Consider the following 5607-nt stretch of genomic DNA (forward strand, 5'->3'; position numbering starts at 1 on the left):
GGATTACAAGACTTCAAAAATCCCTGCGAACATAAGCTGCAAATGGCATAAATGACTTTTACTAGGTGCATGTGGCCCCAGAAACACTTCCCCAATGGCTCAGTGGGTAAAGAATCTGCCTGCAATGCAGGAGACACAGAAGACTCAGGTTTGATCCCTGGGCGGGCAAGATCCCCAGGAAGAAGAAATGGCAACCCATTCCAGTATCCTTGCCTGGAAAACCCCATGGATAGAGCCTGGCAGGCCACAGTCCACGGGGTTGCAAAGCGTTGGTCACGACTTATGATAATATTTGGATTTTTATACCACCTGTACTGCTATCTGGGGCGTCCAGGTGGCCTTCGTGGTATAAAATCTACCTGCCAGTGCAGGACACAAAGTGAGAGTTGGGCTCAATCCCTGGTCAGGAAGATCCCCTGGAGGAGGGCATGGCAACCCACTCCAGTATTCTTGTCTGGAGAATCCCATGGACAGAGGAGCCTGGCCTGCAGTCTATATGACCGCCCAGAGTCAGACACAACTGAAACAACTTAGCTGTAGCAGCAGTACTGCTATATGCAAATAAGCGCTGATGTGAAAGTGGCTTTGTCACTTGAGACTAATGTGTTTTAGGTGAAAAAATGTTTCATGGCACAGAGATTTCTGGTAATTATTATCTATGTCAGTTGCCTTGAATCTCGTAACTGACCCTGGAATACTTCTGACAATAGCCTTTGCATCTACAGAATATAAAAACAACCTTCAAAGTTAAAGAGAATCATTCTTCTATTGATTCACTTGTCAAACATAATCAATGTCTACTGTGTGTCAGGCACCATGTTTGGTTTACAAATTTCAAAATTGAATAGGATATAATCTCTGCCTTTAAGAAATTTACAGCTAGTGAAAGAGGCAGAAACATAAGCAAAAAGCAGAATATAATGTAGAAGAGCAATAGCGAAATACAGAAACAAATAAAACAATGAAGGAGCATAAAGGAGGAGCCAATCTACATTGGGTGATTATAGAAGATTTTCCAGAGGAGATGATTTCTAAACTAAATCAACAGGAGTGGGTATGTACAACTGCCTCCTGAATATCCTGTAAAAATTTCAGACTCAGCAAGAGCCAGAGTAATGCATCATCACTTACCACATATATGCTCCTTCTGCATTCCTTCTTTTCTTAGGTGCCATTCAGCTGCCTAAGATGCAAACCAGGACAGCAGCCATACTCAACCAATCAACTACAGAGTCCTGCCAGTTTAGTTCCTTCAAAAGAATGTAAAGCAAGGGCTGACCAAGCATGAGTTAGATTGATAAGGACACTGAGAACTCAACTGTGGTTGGAAATTAGGATGAGCTAATCCTCATGATTGAACTTCCCTGGTAGCTCAGCTGGTACAGAATCCTCCTGCAATGCAGGAGACCCTGGACCAATTCCTGGGTTGAGAAGATCCCCCTGGAGAAGGGATAGGCTACTCATTCCAGCCCTCTTGGACTTCCCTCATGGCTCAGAAGGTAAAGAATCCACCTGTAATGTGAGAGATCTGAGTTCGATCCCTGCTTTGGGAAGATCCCCTGGAGGAGGGCATGGCAACCCACCCCAGTATTCTTGCCTGGAGAATCCCCATGGACAGAGGGGCCCGTGAGAGGGTCGCAGAGTTGGACACGACTGAGCTTCATGTTCACAGGAATTTCTCCAAAGATACGAAAGTCTCCACTTACAAATATATAAAGCAAAAATAATCATTGAATGATTTAACTTTTCACAGACAATGTAAAAGATTTTTATATCAGACTGTCTGGGATTTCATTTTCACACCAGTGTCCTTGAAAATTTAGATATAACCCCTTAAGGTGAGGGTGGGGAAGGTAATCAGTTCAGACACACCAGAGAATTATTACTTTTCCTCAGTAATAATACTTGTGGAGTATGCTTTACATAAGAATATTTTTGAAACAAGCAAACAAAAAGGTTGAGACAGCAAGGCTGAGATTAAGAGGAAAGAGAATGTCTCTGAGCACTGATTACTGGTCATGATACTAATCTGCCACTCAAGAGAGAGATTATTTCTCTTAAATTTCTAGTTTTATAACAAAGCCCTTCTTAAGATCTGAGTAAACATAAAGACATGATACGGGCTTCCCTGGTGGCTCAGATGGTAAGAAATCTGCCTGCAATTCAGAAGACCCAGACATAATATAATTTCATTTAAAGTAGGTTGTTATCAAGACAATGGCTTCATTAAAATAACTACAAAACAAATAACGGAGCCTATTTTGAAGTACTAGCTATTTTAAAAAAAATCAATCCGAGAGCAAGGCGCATTGACGTCAGCAGCCGGGCGCTGATTGGCTGCGGCGCCGCCGTTTCCGGTGGCGCGGTTGCGGAGCCGCTATCGCCGAGTGGCGCGGCGCCCGGAGGGCGTCGCTGAGGGAGTCCCGCCGGCCGTCTCCGAGCCCACAGCCCAGCCCGCCGCCGCCCATCCGCAGTGAACCATGGCATCCGGCACCACCGCCAGCGAGGAGGAGCGCAGCCTCCGGGAATGCGAGCTCTATGTCCAGAAGCACAACATCCAAGCGCTGCGCAAGGACTCCATCGTGCAGCTGTGCACCGCCCGGCCCGAGAGGCCCATGGCCTTCCTCAGGGAGTACTTCGAGAAGCTGGAGAAGGAGGAGGCAAAGCAGATCCAGAACCTGCAGAAAGCAGGCAGCCGTGCCGACTCTCCATTGAAAAGAACGTACTGTTCTCACATCTTGATGATAATGAGAGAAGTGACATTTTTGACGCCATGTTCCCTGTTTCCTTTATTGCTGGAGAGACTGTTATTCAGCAGGGTGATGAAGGGGATAACTTCTACGTGATTGACCGAGGAGAAATGAATGTCTACGTCAACAGTGAATGGGCAACCAGTGTCGGGGAAGGACGGAGCTTCGGGGAGCTCGCTCTGATTTACGGGACTCCTCGAGCGGCCACTGTCAAGGCCAAGACGAACGTGAAACTGGGGCATTGACCGGGACAGCTACCGAAGGATCCTCATGGGAAGCACGCTGAGAAAGCGGAAGATGTATGAGAAGTTTCTTAGTAAAGTGTCTATTTTAGAATCTCTGGACAAGTGGGAGCGTCTCACGGTAGCTGATGCGTTGGAACCAGTCCAGTTTGAAGACGGGCAGAAGATTGTGGTTCAGGGGGAGCCGGGTGATGAGTTCATTATTTTAGAGGGCTCGGCCGCTGTGCTGCAGCGGCGTTCAGAGAACGAAGAGTTTGTGGAAGTGGGAAGGTTGGGGCCTTCGGACTAGTTTGGCGAGATCGCTCTGCTGATGAACCGGCCCCGAGCAGCCACCGTGGTGGCCCGCGGCCCGCTGAAGTGCGTCAAGCTGGACCGGCCGCGGTTCGAGCGTGTCCTCGGCCCGTGCTCCGATATCCTCAAGCGCAACATTCAGCGCTACAACAGCTTCGTGACCCTGTCTGTCAGGCGGCCCCGCGCCCGGCCGCCACGCCGACGCTCTGCCCGCCAGCGCCCCAGGGCCGCGGGCGCCACAGCTTCTTGTTGGCTTCTGTTCCAGTTGCTTTTGTGGCACCGTTTTTATTTTGGAGCATTACTGAGTGCTCACACAGTTAAATAAATAGAAGGATTCTCTGGGGGAAAAAAAAAAATCAATCCATCAAGAATATGTTACAGTTTTTTTTTTTTTTAGTCTCTAAGTCATTATTGTGAAGTTAATGCAATTTGAAGACTGCATTAGGGTAAAATAAATGAAATAACGAATTACTTAGATTATAGCACAAAATTTTGATGTTTAACACAAACTGAATATTTCTACTCTTCATTTTTTGGTTCATTTTACAAAGTAAGCTTACATGTGAATATTCTAAAATTGCTTATGCTAAATAAAGTACTTTCATTTCACAAGTGCTTAGTCATTATTGCTGTTACTAGTGCAGCCAAAAAATAAGTTAATAAAAAACAAATAATTGTCCTTCTCATTTTACTTCTCTTTTTCTCCCTCTCTTTTTCTCTTTCACACACACAATGGAACATCTATCATTTGTTTTTACTTTAGGCTCAAATTAACACATCGATTTCCTGTCTTTTTAACCTCAGAAAATATACACTGCATCTCATTTTTGGGCTATTTACCTTTATATATATATTTAAAATACTTCTTTAAAGTTTCGTAACATAAGGCAAAAATCTCTTGGGTAAGTACACTCCACACAGCAGTGTGTAGCCCAATTATTCAATGTCCGTATCAATATTATACTGCATTGATACTGATAGTGAACTCTGATGATTTCAATTTGTGCCTAAAGCTTGAATGGAGTTTAGTGAACAGCACTGTAACCCAAGAGTAAATTCTCCTCACTCTGTATGTTTCCCTCATCCTCCAGAAATGCCAGGTAACTTGGAAACTCTAAATAGATCATGACCTGTATTTTTAGTTCAATATATAATAATGCCATTTATATACAATCATTTTTCCTTAGGGCCATTAAAGGACTCATTAAGTGATTGTCTTAAGCATGCCTATGCCCTAGTGCAAAAGGAAAATAAGCATCATGGTAATTCTTCAGCTAAAAAACTTTGAAGAATAAAAGTAATTTTCCTGGGACTTCCTTGGTGGTCCCGTGGTTAAAAATCCACTTGCCAGTGCAGGGGACACAGATTCGATCTGTGGTCTGGGAGGATCTCACACGCCATGGGGCAACCAAGGCCATGCACTCTATTACAGAGTACACGTGGCAACTACCGAAGCCAGCGCACCATAGTCCCCGTGCTACGCTCAAGAGGCCCCACTCTCCACAGCTGGAGGACACTCCACGTGCAGCGACAGAGACCTACTGCAGCCAAAAACAAGTAAAAAATAGATAATTGTCCTTCCCATTTCCCCTCTCTCTTTCTCTTTGACACACGCACACAGTGGAACATCTATAACTTATTTTTACCTTTGGCTCACATAAACACATGGATTTCCTGCCCTTTTTAACCCCCCAAAATATCCACTGGGGCTGTTTACTTCTATGTGAAGTGAAGTCGCTCAGTCATGTCTGACTCTTTGAGACCCCATGGACAGTAGCCTGCACCAGGCTCCTCCGTCCATGGGATTTTCCAGGTAATAGTACTGGAGTGAGTTGCCATTTCCTCTCCAGGGGATCTTCCCAACCCAGGGATCGAACCCGGGTCTCCCACATTGTAGGCAGACGCTTTACCATCTGAGCCACCAGGGAAGCCCTATATATGTATATTTAAAACTCTTTCTTTAAAGTTTCATGACATAAGGCAAAAAGCTCTTGGGTGAGCACCCTCCACACCACTGAAAAATAGCCTCTCCCTGATGGAGCCAGTACTAGAACATCAAAATTAAAGCTATAAATTATTCTCCAAGGAACTGAGAAAATATAAACCCATCCTCTTTGGATATAACTATGCCCAAGCTTTCTGAAAATAGTAAGTTTTTCTCTAAGATGGAAGACAAAAGTGATCTTTCTTTTATATCATAAAATATAACCATAGCATATGTAAATCCAGCTCTGGAGTCCAAAACAAGTCATTCCTAAAGTTTAATGAAAAGTAATTTTATAGATACTTTAAATTTTAGTGACTGAGACACTTAGGCAAAACAC

At 44.4% G+C, this 5607-nt stretch overlaps 1 pseudogene; it reads left to right on the forward strand.

Annotated features, from left to right (window-relative positions):
• The first annotated feature begins 2350 nt into the window (after positions 1-2350).
• Positions 2351-3469, forward strand: LOC136144903 (cAMP-dependent protein kinase type I-alpha regulatory subunit pseudogene; annotated as a pseudogene).
• Positions 3470-5607: the final 2138 nt, after the last annotated feature.

Source organism: Muntiacus reevesi, chromosome 12, assembly GCF_963930625.1.
Source record: "Muntiacus reevesi chromosome 12, mMunRee1.1, whole genome shotgun sequence".
Classification (NCBI taxonomy): domain Eukaryota; kingdom Metazoa; phylum Chordata; class Mammalia; order Artiodactyla; family Cervidae; genus Muntiacus; species Muntiacus reevesi.